Source organism: Lycium barbarum, chromosome 3 (genome assembly GCF_019175385.1).
Source record: "Lycium barbarum isolate Lr01 chromosome 3, ASM1917538v2, whole genome shotgun sequence".
In the NCBI taxonomy this organism is placed as follows: domain Eukaryota; kingdom Viridiplantae; phylum Streptophyta; class Magnoliopsida; order Solanales; family Solanaceae; genus Lycium; species Lycium barbarum.
The window spans coordinates 76852503-76874793 of NC_083339.1; positions in this window are offsets into that span (position 1 = coordinate 76852503).

The following is a 22291-nucleotide window of genomic DNA, read 5'->3' on the forward strand; positions in this document are numbered from 1 at the left end:
CTCCTGGAGATCATTCCAGAAGGGATTGGGGACACAGGTGAGTCTTAGCACAGCATTTCACTCTCAGACTGACGGACAGACCGAGCGTACCATTCAGACGCTAGAAGATATGTTGCGAGCCTGTATTATTGACTTCAGAGGTAGCTGGAACGATCATTTTCCACTTATTGAGTTTGCCTATAATAATAGCTACCATTCTAGTATTCAGATGGCGCCATATGAGGCTTTATATGGGAGGAAGTGCAGGTCACCTATCGGTTGGTTTGATGTTGGTGAGACTAAATTGATAGGCCCAGACATGATTCAACAAGCTGTTGATAAGGTGAAGGTTATTCAGGAAAGATTATTGGCAGCCCAGATTCGACAGAAGTCATATGCAGATAACCGACGTCGACACTTAGAGTTTCAGATAGGTGATTGGGTGTTCTTGAAGGTGTCGCCCATGAAGGGTGTGATGAGATTCGGCAAGAAAGGGAAGCTCAGCCCGAGGTACATTCGTCCTTATCAGATTATTCGTAGGGTAGGCAAGGTTACCTATGATTTGGACCTACCATTTGATTTGGAAGCGCTAAATCCAGTCTTTCACGTATCAATGCTTCGTAAATGTATTAGTGAACCTTATAGAGTGTTCCCTGTAGACGATGTCCATGTAACAGAGGAGTAATCCTATGAGGAGAGCCCTATAACTATACTTGATCGCCAAGTTAGAAGGTTCCGTACTAAGGATATGGCTTCCGTCAAAGTATTGTGGCGAAATAATAATATGAAAGAGATGACCTGGGAAGCCGAAGGCGAGATGAAGAAGAAGTATCCTTACTTGTTCCCTATATGTTATTGTGGCCGCGTGAGGCATCTGTGGGTTAGTAAGTGCGGGTTCGTAGGGGTGGCGATAACGGAGACTTTCCGGAAATTTTTATAAGACTCTATAGAACTAGTTTAACATTCGAGGACGAATGTTCTAAAGGGGGGAAGGATGTTATATCCCGTATTTTTGTACGTTGGATTATTCGTAAGTTAATCGACATATGTTCAAGGACAAGATTAGTTTTGAGATATGAGACAAGGATTTCTAATCCCGATTTTATTATTGCACGGTTTACTAATTAATTACAATTAGTAGTGAAGTGGGAAATTAATTAACCACGACCATATTATTTAGTGTGGAGATGTTAATGGAGATTAGGGATTAATCAAACAAGATTATATTATTGAGTGGGGATTTATAATTAATTAACTTAATTACACCCCTAAGTGGGCCCCACCACAACATGGCTGTTAAGGATTTGTGCTTGGTTGAGTGGGACGTATGTCAATGTGGTAGGCTGCATATATAAACTTAGTTGATGATTCATTAATCATAATTCATCTTCACAAAAATCTCTTGGAGAGAAAATCATAAACAGCCATGGCTGCTCTTGTAGCTCACGGCCAGAACTAAAGGTTTTGAAGGAAGAAAAAATTAAATTCCCTAGAGGTGTTCTAAGCATTTAAAGGAGTAGTAAGGTTGGAATTTAAATTGAAGGAGAAGAAGTGGTGCAAGTGATTATCGGATCTGTTCTAACTTATTTGAGGTAAGATTTCTTTTCTTGTAATGTAATTGGAGTAGATGATGTTGTAATTGAGAGATTAACTCTTATTAAGTGGAATTGGAAGTAAGAAAATTGCATGATTATTGTTGGCATTGTAAATGGGCAGAATCGGAGTTGTTCCAATTAGATTGGGTTTGATTGTTGTTGTTGTTATTATTGTTATGGATTAGGTGTTAAAAGTGAAGGAATCTTCATATTCAAAGTTGTAGTTGTTATATGAGATTGTTGAGATATGAATTGGATTAGATGTTCATGAGATTAGGGGTTGTTCTTGTTAAGTTGAAGGATTAAAAGTGTGGTTATAATTATGTATTGTGTAGTTGTAATTGATGGGCTGCTTGGGGTATGTTATTGTAAGGTTTATTCTCTCCTATAGGTTCTAGAGATGGTGTGGTCTTTGTACAATTTGATGGATGTGGAATTTGTGAAAGGAAAGTTTAAATCATGCTAGAACTTGTATTTATCTTATGGGCTGTTTTAGAACTTGTTGTGATATTAAGATAGTTTTCTTGTGTATGAGTAATTGATGTGGTTGTCGTGTTATTGTTGACATGGCTCATAAATTTCCAAGAAAGAAGTGTATAAGGTATCGTATACGAAGCGTGTGTTGGTCTGTTTGGTGTATAATCTTAGATGTTATTGATTTGAGTTGGAAAAGGATTAAGAGAGGCTATTGGGTTATTGTCGTTGTTGTTGGTTTTGTTGATTAGGTGGTGGCTGTTGAATATTTGGGGAAATACTGTCTGTTTCACTTTTGAACCAAATTATCATTGATGTACACGATATACGAAAGCCCTCTAAAGATGTGTACGTATTCCTATGGTTATAGGTTTGGCATACTAATTGTGGAAAGTTCGTGATTAAGTTATGTTCCTTGGACGACGTAAGGTATGTAAAGCTAACCCTTCTTTCTTTTTGGCATGATCTATGTGAGACAAACAGACGACGAATGTATAAGCTCCACAGAAACTCCTATTCTTAGAGACACTAGGATGGCTAATGTTCTTGATATCCAGAACCTATTTCATATTGTCTTGATACGTGTCTATGATTCTTGAAGTTCTATTTGATATAATCCATAGTGACATTCGAGGGGTACTTGACATGACTGTTGCTTTTTATACTTAAGTATTAGTTCATTCTACTTATTCTATTGAGTCTCAGATGATGATTTAGTTTGCATATGGTTGCTCACTACTCTGCTCGTGCAAGCCGTTAATATTTCTTTCACCGAGTCCCGGGCCGGGTATGGTTTCGTGCACAGTTTCACTGCATTGTTCACTGAGTCCCTCACTAGAGGGGCTGGGTATATATGTATATATATATGATGATATGATTATGGTACAGAGTCCCATGATGGGTCGGTATGGTATGTGATGACTTTATTCACCGAGTCCCATAATAGGCTAGTTATGGTATATGATATAGACATGCATGATTCTCATCTCATAAGGCACAGGTGCATCGGTATCTTTGATTATCATACTTGCCTCCTGTAATCTTCTATTCAGTTATGATTTTCTTTATTGTATTTCATGCTTTATATACTCAGTACATATCTCTCACTGACCCCATTCCTTCGGGGGGGGGGGGGGGGGGGGGGGGGGCTGCGTTTCATGCCCGCATGTACAGACACTCAGTTTGGTGATCCTCCAGCCTAGGACTTCAGCTCAGCTGTTTTGGAGAGCTCCATTGTTCCGGAGCCTAGACTATTTTGGTACAGATCTTTGATGTAGACTTCTGCATATCCAGGGGTACGGTGGGGCCCTATCCCGTCATATTTCACTTTTATACTCTTAGAGGTTTGTAGACATGTGTGGGTTGTATATAGGTTTTGTTCAGCTATGTCGATATGGTTCGTTTTGGGTATTTCCGTATATAGTGGCAGCCTTGTCGGCTTGCGTATTATGTTATGTGTTGGTTAGTTGTGAATCCTCAGGTGACAGGTTTATGATATATGGCGTTATGAATCTTTCGTTTATTTTTACAAGTTTCCATACTATTCTTAGTTTCAGTCTTACTATATCTAACAGGTTCGTGTACGAGTATCCAATTCGGGCACTAGTCATGGCCCATCGGGTTGGGTCCTGACAAAAGTGGTATCAGAGCAGTTCATTCTCGGAGTGTCTACAGACCGTGTCTAGTAGAGTCTTGTCTATCGGTGTGTTGTGCACCACATCTATAAACAGGAAGCTACAGGACATTTAGGATGTCACTTTTCCTTCTTGCTCTAGATCGTGCGATAGAGCTATATTATCAGGATAATCCCTCCCTAACGAATTATTGTGTTTCCAGCTATGCCTCCAAAGAAAGCGAGAGCTGCCTAGACGGGCAAATCGGTAGCAGGAGATACTAGTCAGACCCGGAGAGTTACTAGGGCCCATGCCCATCCTATGCTCGAGATTGTACTCCAGTCGGCGAGTTCTGCTACACCGCCACCTCCCGAGGAACTTAGAGCAGCAGCAGCCCCAGTTCAAGGGGCAGCACCACCGTCTGCTCCCAAGGCCCCTGTACCTGAGCCTCTAGCTCCACAGCCAGGGACGGAGGATAGGGCCATGAGAGATGCAGTTCAGCTGCTGACCAGATTAGTGGATGGGATGGCTCGCAGGCACGGACTAGGGGTTGACCATGCGGATAGATCTTATAGTTTAAGGGCTCGTGATTTCTTAAGTTGTAATCCTCTAGAGTTTTTCGGGTCAAATCCCGAGGATGATCCGCAGGAGTTTATTCGGTAGATGTAGCGTACATTGAGGATAATCAAGGCTTCTGAGAAGGAGTCTGTTGAGTTGGGTTCGTATCGGTTGCGGGATGTAGCTGTTAATTGGTATGAGTCTTGGGAGTTATCCAGGGGCGAGGGTGCTCCTCCAGCAGTATGGGATGAGTTTGTGGAGGCCTTCGTTGTCCACTTCTTTCCTCCAGAGATGAGGCGAGCTAGAGTTGATAGATTCTTACATTTTAGGCAGAGTGGCAGGAGCGTTCGAGAGTATAGTCTTGAGTTTGATTCGTTGGCTAGATATGCGCCTACTATTGTAGCTGATATGGCTGATAGAGTGCATCATTATGTGATGGAGTGGATCGTTATTTGATTGATGGCTATAAGGAAGTGGCTCTTCAGCCAGGTATGGATATTACTCGGGTACAGGCATATGAACAGGGGGTAGAGGATCGACACAGAGGACGTCAGCCAGATAGAGACTACGACTGATGCCAGCATAAGAGGGCTAGATCGGCTGGTTATCCTGGTGAGTTTCGAGGCAGGCAGCCTCAGCAGCATATTAGATATTCTTCCCAGCCAGTATAGAGTGCACCCCCACAGTTCACAGGTAGGAGATTTGATAGCACAGGGTATTCAGGAGCTGGTCAGAGCTCCAAGGCTTCAGGTTCACAGATGAACAGGGGTTCGAGTCAGTCGAGGCCACCTTTGCCTCGGTGTTCTCGGTGTGGTAGGCTCCATTTTAGGGAATGTCGTCTTACTACAGGTGCTTGTTTTTCTTGCGGCCGTCAGGGCCATATGAAGAGAGATTCTCCTTATGGAGATGGTACAGGTGGTGTGGCTCAACCTACTAGGTCGGTTGCTGGTTCATTTTCTTCTGTATTCAGACATCAGTAAGCTGTGGTAGGGGTCCTGGCGGAGCTTCCAGTTCTAGCGGTCCTTCGAACCGCATATATGCTTTGGCAGTAGGCAAGATCAGGAGGCGTCACCGGATGTGGTTACAGGTATATTATCGATTTTCTCTCGGGACGTATATCCATTGATAGATCCAGGCTCCACCTTATCATATATATCTCCCTTTGTTGCTAGTAGAATCGGAATAGAACTTGAGTTGATAGAACCATTTGAGGTAGCTACACCGGTAGGAGATTCTGTCATGGCAAAGCAAGTATAGAGAAATTGTTCGGTGGTTATACATAGTCGTCATACCGTGGTAGATCTGATTGAGTTCGATATGGCTGAGTTTGATGTTATTATGGGTATGGATTGGTTAGCCTCTTGTTATGCTAATGTTGACTGTAGAGAAAAGATAGTTCGATATCAGTTCCCAGGAGAGCCAATGATAAAGTGGACAGGGAATGCGGTATCACCGAGAGGTAAGTTTATTTCATACCTCAAGGCAAGGAAGATGGTTAGAAAAGGTTATATTTATCATCTGGTTCTTGTGCACGATATGAAATCAGAGGTACCGACTCTTCAGTTAGTCCCGATAGTTACTGAATTTCCGGATGTATTCCCAGATGAACTTCCAGGTCTTCCTCCTGAACGGGAGATAGAATTTACTATAGATGTATTGCTAGACACTCAGCCCAAATCCATTCCTCCTTATAGAATGGCACTTGCAGAGCTGAAGGAGTTAAAGGAGCAACTGAGGGACTTGTTAGAAAAGGGCTTTATCAGGCCTAGCACATCACCTTGGGGAGCACCGGTACTATTTGTGAGAAAGAAAGATGGGTCGCTGCGGATGTGTATTGATTATAGGCAGCTGAATAAAGTAACAATAAAGAATAGATATCCCCTCCCCAGGATTGATGATCTATTTGACCAATTGTAGGGTGATAAGTGTTTTTCAAAGATAGACTTACGGTCAGGCTGTCATCAGGTGCGGGTAAAGGAGGCAGATATTGCGAAGACTCCATTCAGGACCCGATACGGGCATTTTGAGTTTAGAGTGATGTCTTTTGGGCTGACCAATGCTCCAGCAGTATTTATGGATTTGATGAACCGAGTGTTCAAACTATTCCTGGATATGTTCGTTATTGTATTTATTGATGATATTCTGGTCTATTCACGTTCAGAAGGGGAGCATGCAGACCATTTGAGAGCAGTACTTAGGGGGCTCCAGAACCAGACGTTGTATGCTAAGTTCTCTAAATGCGAATTCTGGTTGACTTCAGTAGCATTCTTGGGGCATATTATTGGAGCTGATGTTATTCGGGTAGATACACAGAAGATTGAGGCTGTAAAGACTTGGCCTAGACCTACGACACCTACTGAGGTACGCAGTTTTCAAGGGTTAGCAGGATATTACAGGAGATTCGTAGAAAAGTTTGCCTCGATTTCAGTGCCTTTAACGAGGCTAACTCAGAAGGCAGCTAAGTTCTAGTGGACTGATGCTTGTGAGCAAAGCTTCCAGTTGCTAAAAGACAAGTTGACTACGACTCCAGTTCTAACTCTTCCAGAGGGACCAGATGGCTATGTCATTTATTGTGATGCTTCGGGTGTTGGACTAGGTTGTGTATTGATGCAGCATGGCAGGGTTATAGCCTATGCCTCCCGACAGCTTAGAAAGCACGAAAGGAATTATCCTAATCACGATCTGGAGTTTTAAGCGGTAATTCATGCCTTGAAGATATGGAGACATTATTTATATGGTGTTCATGTGGATATTTATATGGATCATAAGAGTCTCCGATATATCTTTAAGGAGAGGGAGTTGAACTTACGGTAGAGACGGCGGCTAGAGTTACTAAAGGATTATGATGTTGATATTTTATACCATCCAGGGAAAGCAAATGTTGTAGCAGATGCTCTTAGCCGTAAATCTATGGGTAGCTTGACGGACGTACAACCAGAAAAGAAGGAGATGGTCAGTGAGATTTACCGGCTAGCTAACCTTGGAGTCCGTTTGGCTGAATCCTCTATCATAGAAGAGGTAAAGAGACGCCAGTACGAGGACCCTGTTCTGGCACAGTATAGAGATACAACTCTTCAAAAGGAGAAGACCCCATTTGAGGTTACACCTGACGGAGTGCTACGACATGGAGACAGATTATGTGTACCTGAGGTTGCAGGGCTATGACAACAGGTTATGGAAGAGGCACACTATGCCCATTATTCTGTTCATCCAGGGTCAACAAAGATGTATCATGACCACAGATGTTTATTGCTCGGTGCCCGAATTGTCAACAGGTTAAGGTCGACCATCAGAAGCCTGGTGGGTTATTACAGGAGATAGAGATCCCAACTTGGAAGTGGGAAGTAATTAATATGGAATTCATTACGGGCTTACCTCGCACTCCACGGAAGTATGACTCTATATGGGCTATTGTGGATAGGCTAACAAAATCAGCCCATTTTCTTCCAGTTAGGACTACTTATTTAGCTGAGGACTATGCGAGGTTATAAATCAAGGAGATAGTGAGACTTCATGGGGTTCCCACATCTATTATATCGGACAGAGGAGCTCAGTTTACAGCTAACTCTTGGATATTATTCCAGAAGGGATTGGGGACACAGGTGAGTCTTAGCACATCATTTCACCCTCAGACTGACGGACAGGCCGAGCGTACCATTCAGACGCTAGAAGATATGTTGTGAGCCTGTATTATTGACTTCAGAGGTATCTGGAACGATCATGTTATATCCCGTATTTTGTACATTCAGATATTTCAAGATAATTGCGATAAGTTAAGGGCAAGGCTATATTTTTTATCTTGTTTAACATACAAGTTGTTTATGAAATTTTTTGATGTGGAAATATTAATAAAGTCTAGCGGTAAAATGGGAAATTCACAAGGTGGCTCATGGAAATATTAAGGAAAATTTGGGGTTAAAAGTGAATTATGGAAAACTTGCAATTCTTGAATAAATGGTCCAAGTGGCTGTGTAATGGTGTGGGCCTTGGCCCACATGGATGCTTAAAATAAATAGATAAAAGATGACTAATTAGATCATATTCATCATCTTCATCTTTAGAAAGTTGATGAAACTTGGAGAAGAAAAAAAAAAGATAGCCTATTCGGCCAAGGTGACCAAAAATTTAGGTCCAAAAATCTTGAACAAAAAAAATATTTTCTTCTAGCAATTCAACCAATTGGAAGGTCCTCTTTAGCGTGAGATAGTTGTTGGAGCAATTAAAGTACTTCTTGTTGCAAATTCATAACCCTAGCCAAGTGAGAAGTCTGGTGAAAAGGTAAGGTTTAATCTCCTTTTCTATGTGTTAGAAATTATTTGTGCATGTTGTAGTATGTATAAATGGATGAAATTCATGAAATATATGGATGTTATGTTGTAGTCGTGTAGGTATAGGTGTTGTGTAGAAAGGATGAATTAATTTTACTTAGTATTTTGGTTGTTGTTGTAATGGATTCTATAATGGAAATGAAAGTTTAATAATTCTAGTTGAAGTTGTAATTGGTGGAGAGTTGTTTTAGAAGCTAATGTGACTTTAATACCACTTCTTGTATTTATGGAAAATAATGTTGCTAGCATGTGAATTGTTGGTGAAGTTCATGAATTTGAAAGAAAGAAATGTGTTATTGCTATTGTTGCATTTTGGAGGTTTCGGGTGAAGTGGCATATTGGTTAGATTATTTTTTAATATTGTGCGGATTGTTTGAAGTTTTCTTGAGTTTTGTTTGAATCGTTTCGGATTAGTATTTGAATGTGCGAGCATTGGTGTTGGCTTGATTGTATGTAGTTGAAGTGGATGTAAATGGAATGCCGTCGAACTATGTAAAAGGGAGTTGCTAATGTTAGAATGAGTTTTGGATTAATTGTTGATGTTGTTAATATGGTTGTTGGTATTGTTGTTGATGATTTGGCCGAGTTGAATTCTCGGGGTTGTAAAATTTACAGGGGAAATGCTGCCGAAATTTTTGTAGACAAGTACTAGCTTAGGATTGAATTCCTAAGTACTTGTAGCTAACGTTTGGTATTTAATGACGTTATTGTAGATCTTAGGGAGCCCGAGACTTGAGTTGGGATTAGCTTAGGAAGCGAGCAAGGTATGTAAAGCTTACCCTTTCCTTCTTTTGGCATGTCCTAGTTGCAAGTAAGCTATGAAACGAGCCTCGGGGTAACTCCATTCATAAGATCCGAGCATGTCGACGATTTTTATTCACTTCTTGGTGTTAGTATTCCTAATATAGTCGAACTATGGTCTTTGTGGCTTTTGTATGATTGGATAATAAATATGTGTAAGGGAGTTTTATTCCTAACAGCTTTATGTCGAAAAATGTCCGTAACTTTGATAGACGAGCTCGGATCGCTCCGACACGTTCCTAGAGGATCCTAAAGCGAATAATGTCCATAACTTTCTTATACTAACTCGGATTGACTCGAAACGTGTTTATGATCTTCAAGCGTCGACTAGTGTATGTATCTATCGAGTCTTAAAAATTGATTTATGTGCATATAGTTTCTCACTACTCTGCTCGTGCATACTGTTATTATATCTTTCGCCGAGTCTCGGGCCGGTTCTGTCATCGTGCGCTCTATGTTATATTCGACAGTATAATGTGTTACGGTTCTCCGAGTCCCTCGCTAGGGGGCCGGGTTCCGCCTATATACGACGTTATGATGTGTTATGGCGTATGATGTGCTATGATGTTATGATGTGTTTCGGGGTTGTACGGAGATATGAAATCTTCTGGAGTATGATGTGTTGTGGCGCCAGCGTCAGAGTGGCGACCACGTTCCTGAGCCCTATGCATGATTTTTATATGCATTATTTGTGTTTCAAAAACAAGCTTTTGGTATACTGATCTCTGTACTCGTTTTCCATACTTCTTATTTCAGTTATGATCTTGATTATTGTATTTCATGCTTTATATACTCAGTACATATTTCATACTGACCCCGTTTCTTCGGGGGCTGCGTTTCATGCCCGCAAGTACAGACGCTCATTGTGGTAATCCGCCAGCCTAGGATACCCATTCTGCTACTTGGAGTGCTCCCTTGATCCGGAGCCCATACTTTTGGTACAAATCTTTCTATTGTACATATTTATATGTATATGACTAGTTAGGGGTACGGCGGGGCCCTTTCCCGTCATATGCTTCTGTTGTTATTATTAGAGGCCTGTAGACATGTATGTGGGCCATGGGTCATTATTGTTCAGTTATGTCTGTGTGATTTGCGTCTTAAGCGGTTCCATTTGTTGTGACAGCCTTAACGGCTTGTATATATGTATATGTATGTATATGGTTTTGGGCGATGTGTTTTATGACAGCCTTGCCGGCTTCTGTGTGATACATTTGTTATATGTGACCGCTTAAGACGACATCTGACCTTCGTATCTATATAAGTCAGTGTACGCCGAATATGGATAAGCCATTGGTATGCCGATTTTGGTAAATGAGTGTGTACGGGTGTCCAGCTTGGGCACTAGTCACGGCCTACGGGGTTGGGTCGTTACAAAAGTCGTATCAGAGCGGTTCGTCCTCGGAATGTCTACAGGCCGTGTCTAGTAGAGTCTTGTTTATCGATGTGTTGTGCACCACATCTATAAACAGGAAGCTACAGGACATTTAGGATGTCACCTTTCCTTCGATCTTAGATCGTGCGATAGAGCTATATTATTAGGATGGTTCCTTTCTAACAGATTGTTATGTTTACAGTGATGCCTCCGAAGAAAACGACAGCTGCCCAGAAGGGCAAAGAAGTAGCAGGAGAGACCAGTCAGACTCGGAGAGTTACTCGGGCCCGTGCCCAGACTATGCCTGAGATTATGCCCCAGTCAGCGGGCTCTGCTACGCCATCACCATCAGAGGAGCCTAGAGCAGCAGCCGCTGCCGCTATGGATCAGGGGGCGGCTCCACCATTAGCTCCGGAGGCTCCAACGCCCGAGCCTTCAACTCCTCAGCCAGGAGCGGAGGATAGGGCGATGAGAGATGCAGTACAGTTTCTTACTAGATTAGTAGCGGGGCAGGCGCGCAGACACGGGCTGGGAGGTGATTATGCAGATAGACATGACAACTTAAGGGTTCGTGACTTGTAACCCCCAGAGTTCTACGGGTCAAAGCCCGAGGAGGATCCCCAGGACTTTATTCGACAGATGCAGCGTACGCTGAGGTTAGTCAGAGCTTCTGAGACTGAGTATGTCGAGCTGGCTTCATATCGGTTGCGTGATGTAGCCGTTAATTGGTATGAGTCCTGGGAGCTGTCTAGAGGCGAGGGTGCTCCTCCAGCGGTGTGGGATGAGTTTACAGCAGCCTTTCTTAGCCACTTTCTGCCTCCAGAGATGCGGCGAGCGAGCGTTGACAGATTCTTACAGCTGAGACAGAGGGGCAGGAGCGTTCGAGTGTATAGCCTAGAGTTTGACTCTCTGGCCAGATATGCGCCCACCATTGTAGCTGATATGGCTGACAGGATGCATCGATACGTGATGGGGTTAGATCGTTACTTGGTGGATAGCTGTATGGCGGTGGCATCTCAGCCCGAGATGGATATTGCTCGAGTGCATGCATATGCACAAGGAATGGAGGATCGACACAGAGGGCGCTAGCCCGATAGAGATCGTGATAGAGGTTAGCCCAAGAGGGCTAGATCAGCTGGTTATTCCGGGGAGTTTCGAGGTGGGCAGCCTCAACAGCAGTATAGCAGATATCCTTCTCAGCCAGGCCGGAGTACACATCCACAGTCCACGGGTAGACGATTCGATGGTGCAGGGCACTCAGGAGCAGGCCAGAGTTCCAGGGCTTCGGGTTCGTAGGTGAGCAGAGGTTCCAGTCAGTCAAGGCCACCCGTACCTCGGTGTTCGCATTGTGGGAGAAATCACCTTGGGGAGTGTTATCGTGCTACGGGAGCCTATTTTTCTTGTGGCCGTCAAGGCCATCTTATGAGAGATTTCCCGTTGGCGAGTAGTTCCGGTGGTGCAGCTCTGCCTACAGGGTCAGTTGTTGGTTCGTCTTCCACTTCTGTAGCTATACGCCCTATGGGGAGGGGTATTCCAACACCAGTAGGCCCCGGTAGAGGTCGTGGCGGATTTTTTGATTCTAGCGGTCCCTCGAACCGTATATATGCCTTGGCCAGCCGGCAAGACCAGGAGGCGTCACCAAATATGGTTACAGGTATACTATTGATCTTTTCTCGAGATGTGTATACATTGATAGATCCGAGCTCTACTTTTTCGTATATTTCTCCCCTTGTCGCTAGTAGAATTGGGATAAAACCTGAACCGATAGAACTGTTCGAGGTAGCTACACCGGTCGGGGATTCTGTTATAGCAAGGCAGGTATATAGCGATTGTTCAGTAATTATATGTGGACGTTGCACCAAAGCCTATTTGATAGAGCTGGATATGACAGAATTCGATGTTATTATGGGCATGGATTGGTTAGCCTCTTGTTATGCTAATGTTGACTGTCAGAAGAAGGTAGTCTGCTTCCAATTTCTAGGAGAACCAATTATAGAATGGGCAGGAAATACAGCATCGCCGAGCGGTAAGTTTATTTCATACCTCAAGGCCAGGAAGATGATTCAGAAGGGGTATATTTATCATCTGGTTCGCGTGCATGATATTAAAGCGGAAGCACCTACTCTTCAGTCAGTTCCAGTAGTTAATGAATTTCCAGATGTATTTCCAGATGAGCTTCCAGGCCTTCCTCCTGAACGGGAAATAGAGTTTACGATAGATGTGCTGCCAGATACCCAGCCTATATCTATTCCTCCTTATAGAATGGCACCTGCAGAACTGAAAGAATTGAAGGAGCAGTTGAAGGATTTATTAGAGAAAGGCTTCATCAGACCCAGTACATCACCTTGGGGAGCACCGGTACTGTTCGTGAGGAAGAAAGATGGGTCGCTACGGATGTGCATTGATTATTGGCAGCTGAACAAGGTGACCATAAAGAAAAAATATCCCCTCCCTCGGATTGATGATTTATTTGACCAGTTACAGGGTGCTAAGTATTTCTCAAAGATAGATTTGCGCTTGGGCTATCACCAGGTGCGGGTAAGAGAGGCAGATATTCTGAAGACTGCGTTTAGGACCCGATATGGGCACTATGAGTTTAGGGTGATGTCTTTTGGGCTGACCAATGCCCCAGCAGTGTTCATGGATCTGATGAATGGGGTATTTCGGCCGTTCCTAGACATGTTCGTGATTGTATTTATTGATTATATTCTAGTTTATTCACGATCAGAAGAGGAGCATTCAGATCATCTGAGGACAGTACTCGGAACACTCCGGCAACAGAAATTATGTGCTAAGTTCTCCAAATGTGAATTCTGGTCGACTTCAGTGGCATTTTTGGGGCACATCGTCAGAGCAGATGGTATTCGGGTCGATACACAGAAGATCGAGGCCGTAAAGAAATGGCCTAGGCCTACGACACCTACTGAGGTACATAGTTTTTTGAGATTAGCAGGGTATTACAGGAGATTTATGGAGAATTTTGCTTCGATTGCAGCATCGTTAACGAAGCTAACTCAGAAGGCAGCAAAATTCCACTGGACGAAGCTAACGATGCTTGTGAACGAAGCTTCCAGTTGCTGAAGGAAAATTTGATTATAGCTCCAGTTCTGACTCTCCCCGAGGGGCCAGACGGGTATGTCATTTATTGTGATGCTTCCGGTGTTGGGATAGGTTGTGTATTAATGCAGCATGGTCGAGTTATTGCATATGCGTCCCGGCAGCTCAGACCGCACGAAAGGAATTATCCTACTCATGACCTGGAATTAGCAGCGGTAATTCATGCTTTGAAGATATGGCGGCACTACTTATACGGGGTTCATGTTGATATTTATACGGACCACAAAAGCCTCCAATACATCTTTAAGCAAAAGGAGCTGAATTTGCGGCAGAGGAGGTGGCTAGAGTTGTTGCGAGATTATGATGTTGACATTTTATATCATCTTGGGAAAGCCAATGTTGTAGCAGATGCGCTCAACCGTAAGTCTATGGGCAGCTTGACAGATATACAACTAGGAAAGAGAGAAATGGTACGTGATATCCACCAGCTAGCTAATCTTGGAGTTCGTCTGGCCGATTCTGGAGGTGCGAGGGTTTCTGTCCGAAGGGTTGCCGAATCATCTATTATGGAAGAGATAAAGCGACACCAATACGAGGATCCTATTCTAGTACAGTACAGAGATGCAACCCTTGATAAGGAGAGGACCCCGTTCGAGATTACACCTGACGGAGTATTATTATATAGAGGTAGGTTATGTGTACCTGACGTTGCAGAGCTGCGGCGGCAGATTATGGCGGAGGCACAATATGCTCGGTATTCTGTTCATCCGGTATCAACAAAGATGTACCATGACTTCAGATGCTTATATTTGTGGGATGGTATGAAAAGGAACATCGCAGAGTTCATTGCTCAGTGCCCAAATTGCCAACAGGTTAAGATCGAGCATCAGAAGCCTGGTGGATTGTTACAGGAAATGGAAATTCCGACTTGGAAGTGGGAAGCAATTAATATGGATTTCATTACAGGTTTACCACGCACCCCACGAAGGTATGATTCCATATGGGTTATTGTTGATAGGCTGACAAAATCATCCCATTTTCTCCTAGTCAGGACCACCTATTCGGCTGAGGATTGTGCCCGATTATATATTAAGGAGATAGTAAGACTTCACGAAGTTCACACATCTATTATATCCGACAGAGGTGCTCAGTTTACAGTTAACTTCTGGAGATCATTTGAAGAAGAATTGGGGACCCAGGTAAGTCTTAGTACCGCATTTCACCCGCAGTCTGACGGACAGGCCGAGCGTACTATTCAGACACTAGAAGATATGCTACGGGCCTGTGTTATTGACTTCAAAGGCAGCTGGGACAACCATTTTCCACTCATTGAGTTCGCTTATAATAATAGCTACCATTCCAGCATCCAGATGGCACCGTATGAGGCTCTGTATGGTAGGAGGTGCAGGTCACCGATCGGCTGGTTCGCTGTTGGTGAAACTAAGTTAATTGGCCCGGACATGGTTCAACAAGCAGTAGATAAAGTGAAACTTATTCCGTAACGGTTACTAGCAGCTCAGAGTCGACAGAAATCGTATGCGGATAATCGACGTCGACATTTAGAATTCCAGATTGGCGATTGGGTATTTCTGAAAGTGTCACCCATGAAAGGTGTAATGAGATTCGGCAAGAAAGGTAAGATCAGTCCAAGGTATATTGGACCTTATCAGATCATCCGCAAGGTAGGCTAAGTCGCTTATGAATTAGACTTACCATCTGATTTAGAAGCAGTGCATCCGGTCTTCCATGTGTCGATGCTTCGCAGATGTATTGGTGACCCTTCCAGAATATTTCCCATAGATGATGTCCAGGTGACAGAGGAGCTATCCTACGAGGAACAGCCGATAGCCATACTAGATCGTCAGGTGAGAAGACTGCGTACTAAAGATGTGGCTTCTGTTAAGGTATTTTGGCGGAATAATAACAGGGAGGAGATGACCTGGGAAGCTGAAGAAGAGATGAAGAAGAAGTATCCTCACTTGTTTCCTACCCCTACAGGTAATCTAAATTCCTTAACTGGTTATGTTGATTGATGAATGAATTATATGTGTTAACCGTAAAAAGAAACTTCCCCGAAGTGCTTGCAAGACCCTATGAGATCAGTTTAACATTCGAGGACGAATGTTCATAGGGGGGGAGGATGTTATATCCCATATTTTGTACATTCGGATATTTCAAGATAATTGCGATAAGTTAAGGGCAAGGCTATATTTTTGATCTTGTTTAACACACAAGTTGTTTATGAAAATTTTTTATGTGGAAATATTAAGAAAGGCTAGGGGTAAAAAGGGAAATTCACAAGGTGGCTCATGGAAATATTAAGGAAAATTTAGGGTTAAAAGTGAATTATGGAAAACTTGCAATTCATGAATAAATGGGCCATGTGGCCGTGTAATGGTGTGGGCCTTGGCCCACATGGATGCTTAAAATAAATAGATAAAAGATGACTAATTAGATCATATTCATCATCTTCATCTTTAGAAAGTTGAAGAAACTTGGAGAAGAAAAAAAAAGATAGCCTATTCGGCCAAGGTGACCAAAAATTTAGGTCCAAAAATCTTGATCAAAAAAAATATTTTCTTCTAGAAATTCAACCAATTGGAAGGTCCTCTTTAACGTGATATAGTTGTTGGAGCAATTAAAGCACTTATTGTTGCAAATTCATAACCCTAGCCAAGTGAGAAGTATGGTGAAAAGGTAAGGTTTAATCTCCTTTTCTATGTGTTAGAAATGATTTGTGCATGTTGTAGTATGTATAAATGGATGAAATTCATGAAATATATGGATGTTATGTTGTAGCCGTGTAGGTGTAGGTGTTGTGTAGAAAGGATGAATTAATTTTACTTAGTATTTTGGTTGTTGTTGTAATGGATTCTATGATGGAAATGAAAGTTTAATAATTCTAGTTGAAGTTGTAATTGGTGGAGAGTTGTTTTAGAAGCTAATGTGACTTTAATACCACTTCTTGTATTTATGGAAAATAATGTTGCTAGCATGTGAATTGTTGGTGAAGTTCATGAATTTGAAAGAAGGAAATGTGTTATTGCTATTGTTGCATTTTGGAGGTTTCGGGTGAAGTGGCATATTGGTTAGATTATTTTTGAATATTGTGCGGATTGTTTGAAGTTTTCTTGAGTTTTGTTTGAATGGTTTCGGATTAGTATTTGAATGTGCGAGCATTGGTGTTGGCTTGATTGTATGTAGTTGAAGTGAATGTAAATGGAATGCTGTCGAACTATGTAAAAGGGAGTTGCTAATGTTAGAATGTGTTTTGGATTAATTGTTGATGTTGTTAATATGGTTGTTGGTATTGTTGTTGATGATTTGGCCGAGTTGAATTCTCGGGGTTGTTGCATTTAAAGGGGAAATGTTGCCGAAATTTTTGTTGACAAGTACTAGCTTAGGATTGAATTCCTAAGTACATGTAGCTAACGTTTGGTATTTAATGATGTTATTGTAGATCTTAGGGAGCCCGAGACTTGAGTTGGGATTAGCTTAGGAAGCGAGCAAGGTATGTAAAGCTTACCCTTTCCTTCTTTTGGCATGTCCTAGTTGCAAGTAAGCTATGAAACGAGCCTCGTGGTAACTCCGTTCATAAGATCCGAGGATTTTCCATACGTCTTATTTCAGTTATGATCTTGATTATTGTATTTCATGATTTATATACTCAGTACATATTTTGTACTGACCCCCTTTCTTCGGGGCTGCGTTTCATGCCCGCAGGTACAGACGCTCATTGTGGTAATCCACCAGCCAAGGATACCCATTCTGCTGCTTGGAGTGCTCCCTTGATCTGGAGCCCATACTTTTGGTACAGATCTTTCTGTTGTACATATTTATGTGTATATGACTAGTTAGGGGTACGGCGGGGCCCTGTCCCGTCATATGCTTCTGTTGTTATTCTTAGAGGCCTGTAGACATGTATGTGGGTCATAGGTTGTTATTGTTCAGTTATGTCTGTGTGATTTGCGTCTTAAGCGGTTCCATTTGTTGTGACAGCCTTAACGTCTTGTATGTATGTATATGTTTTTGGGCAATGTGTTTTAGGACAGCCTTGTCAGCTTCTTTGTGATACATTTGTTATATGTGACCGCTTAAGACGACATCTGACCTTCGTATCTGTATAAGTCAGTGTACGCCGAATATGGATAAGCCATTGGTATGCTGATTTTGGTAAATGAGTGTGTACGGGTGTCCAGCTCGGGAACTAGTCACGGCCTACGGGGTTGGGTCGTGACAGATCATTTGCCACTTATTGAGTTTGCCTATAATAATAGCTACCATTCTAGTATTCAGATGGTACCGTATGAGGCCTTATATGGGAGGAAGTGCAGGTCACCTATCGGTTGGTTTGATGTTGGTGAGACTAAATTGATAGGCCCAGACATGATTCAGCAAGCTGTTGATAAGGTGAAGCTTATTCAGGAAATATTATTGGCAGCCCAGAGTCGACAAAAGTCATATGCAGATAACCGACGTCGACACTTAGAATTTCAGATTGGTGATTGGGTGTTCTTGAAGGTGTCTCCCATGAAGGGTGTGATGAGATTCGGCAAGAAAGGAAAGCTTAGCCCGATGTACATTGGGCCTTATCTGATTATTCGTAGGGTAGGCAAGGTTGCCTATGAGTTGGACCTACCATTTGATTTGGAAGCGGTACATCCGGTCTTTCACGTATCAATGCTTCGTAAATGTATTGGTGACCCTTCTAGAGTGTTCCCTGTAGACGATATCCAAGTAACATGTCATGATCCAACCCCATGGGCCATGACTAGTGCCCGAGCTGGACACTCATATACGTACCTGTTAGATATAACCAAATTGAAACTACGAACAATATGGAAACTTACAAAAGAACTCCGAAGGTTCATAACGTCATCATATATATATGTCCAGATAACTGTCTCCTGAGGAGTCATAACTGATCAAATCATAAGATGATACGCAAGCCGGCAAGGCTGCCACTACATATCAATATCATGCGCCAACCGACAAGGCTGCCACTACATACGAACATATCCATAGCACATCGTATAGACACAGCTGAACAAACTTATATACAACCCACACATATGTCTACAGACCTCTAAGAGTATCGATAGCGAAATATGACGGGACAGGGCCCCGCCGTACCCCTGGGCAAACATATACATGCATCATAAGATCTGTACCAAAATTCTAGGCTTCGGTACAACAGAGCTCTCAAAGACAGCTGAGTGGAGGTCCTATGCTGAAGGGTCACCAAACCAACTATCTGTACCTGCGAGCATGAAATGCAGCCCCCGAAGAAAGGGGGTCAGTATGAGATATGTACTGAGTATATAAAGCATGAAATGCAATAAAGAGGATCATAACTGAAATAGAGATTACCAGAAACAAGTATGACTTTTAAAATATCAATACACATGCCTTATGAAATGAAAATCATGCATATCAATATCATATATCATATCCGGCCCATTATGGGACTCGGTGAATAAGGCCGCCACATACCATCTGTCACGACCCAACCCCATAAGCTGTGACTAGTGCCCGAGCTGGACACTCGTATACGTACCTGTTAGCTATAATCAACCCAAAGCTAACATAATATAGAAACTTGTAAAGCAAAACGTCGTCTCAGAACTATCACATATATATATCATGGTAACTTGTCTCCTGAGGAGTCACAGTCAATCAAGCATGACATAATACGCAAGCCGACAAGGCTGCCACTACATACGGGAACATCCCAAAACACATATGCATGCCGACAAGGCTGCTACTACATACAACATCCCAATATATATATATATATATATATATATATATGCAAGCCGACAAGGCTGCCACTACGTATGGGAACGTCCCAAGTATAAGTCATGCTAACACAACTAAACAACATCTGTACACCACCCACACATATGTCTACAGACCTCTATGAGTATCAACAGTGACATATGACGGGACAGGGCCCCGCCTGTCACGACCCAACCCCGTGGGCCATGACTAGTGCCCGACCTGGACACCCGTATACATACCTGTTAGACATAGTCAAACTGAAACTACGAACAATATGGAAACTTACGAAGAACTCAAAAGGTTTATAATGTCCTCATATATATATACCCATATAAACTTTCTCCTGAGGAGTCACGACTAATCAAATCATAAAATGATACGCAAGCCGACCAGGCTGCCACTACGTATCAATATCATATGCAAGCCGACAAGGCTGCCATTACATATCAATATCATACGCGAGCCGACGAGGCTGCCACTATATACGAACATATCCACAGCACATCGTTTAGGCACAACTGAACAAAACTTATACTTAACCCACACATATGTCTACAGACCTCTAAGAGTATCAATAGTGAAATATGACGGGACAGGGCCCCGTCGTACCCCTGGACAAACATATACATATATATACATCAAAAGAGCTGTACCAAAAGTCTAGGCTCCGGAACAATGGAGCTCTCCAAGACAGCTGAAAGGGAATCCTAAGCTGGAGGATCACCAAAGCGAGTATCTGTACCTGCGGGCATGAAACGCAGCCCCCCGAAGAAAGGGGGTCAGTACGGAATATGTACTGAGTATATATAGCATGAAATACAGTAAAGAGGATCATAACTGAAATAGAGATTACCATGAACAAGTATGACTTTTAAAATATCAATACACTTGCCTTATGAAATGAAAATCATGCATATCAATATCATATATCATATATATAATGTGTCCCGGCCCTCTAGTGAGGGACTCGGTGAATAAGGTCGCCACATACCATCCTTGGCGCCATAATCACATCATCACACCATCACATCATCACACCATCATATCATCACATCATCATATATACATATATAACGTGTCCCGGCTTTCTAGTGAGGGACTCGGTGAACAATGCAGTGAAACTGTGCACGAAAACGTGTCCTGGCCCGGGACTCAATGAAAGACATATTGAGGCACGCACGAGCAAAGTAGTGAGCAACTATATGCAATTTAAATCATATCAGAGACTCAATGGAATAATCAAAACGAACCATCATTTGCAAATCAAGACAATAGTCATATCAAATGCCTTTCGAATGTCACTGTGAATTGTATCAAAATAGAACTCTGGAACCATATGTACGTATCAAAACATAATAAAGTAAGTTCTGGGAATCAAGAACATTAGCCATTCTAGTGGCTCTAAGAATAGGAATTTCTTTGGAACCATATACACATCGTCTGTTCGTTTCATAAAGATCATGCCAAAAAGAAACAAGGGTTAACTTTACATACCTGTTATCGTTAGTAACTATACTTTCTAGTCCATAAATCCGTAGCCCAACGCTTGTAGAATTTATTCTTTGGCTTATACTTTCTCGTTAAGGGTTTTTCATTATTTTAGGACTTAATGAAAATCGGGCAACATTTCCCCTATATATTCGCCTAACCCGAATTTCCAATTATTCTTCTGTTAACACAGAAATACCAACAACAGAAATATACATATAAAATTCTCACAATTCAGCCCATAACAATTCTAACAACCCAACAACTTTTCTAAATCCATTTCAACCCACGATTTCCTATAACATCAATTTTATGCATTTTCTTACTTCCAATTCCGTCCAATACAATTTTAATAATCCCATTACAACATTATTAACACAATTACACCATAAAATAAGGAAATCTTACCAAATTTTTCTCGGAGGAATTTCTGCACTTAATTGCTCCAATTTTACAATTTCTTCTTCTCCAACTTAATATCCAATGTTGCTATCACCTCCTTGAACTTGTAATTCAATTTGAAACACAATCAACAACAAGAAAGCAAATATTTTTCTTAAAAACCATGGCTGGCCGAACCATGGCTGCCATGGTTATGCATATTTTTCTTTTTCTTAACCTTTGAACTTGAAGAATGAAAATGAATTGCTTATGTTGATCATTGTCCTAAGTTATATATGGTGTCCTTCCCTTGGACACGTATCCCCCCCCCCCCTATGACTCATCAAATTGGTTTTTTTGAATTTTTTTTTTCTTTTTTTTGTCATTTTCGGGTGGGGCCCACAAATGGTAATTAAGTTAATTATTTTTAATTAATCACTAATCCCTACTTAATAATCTAATAATAATTAATTAGTTCCTAATCTCCAATAATATTTCTACACTAAATAAAATTTATAAACAATTTATGTTCTAATTAAAATTGGAAATTAAAAGTTCCTATTTCGTATCCGAAAATGATCCCGTCTTTAGCTTGAGTCGATTCTCTTTCGAATAACTCGACGTATAAAAATATGGGGTATAACACCGCCGTGCCCCTGGATAAACATATATATATATATATATATATATATATACATCAAAAGGATATGTACCAAAAGTCTAGGCTCCGGAACAATGGAGCACTCCAGGACAGCTGAGTAAAAGTCCTAAGCTGGAGGATCACCAAAGCGAGTATCTGTACCTGCGGTCATGAAACGCAGCCCCCCCCCCCCCCCCCCAGAAAAGGGGGTCAGTACGAGA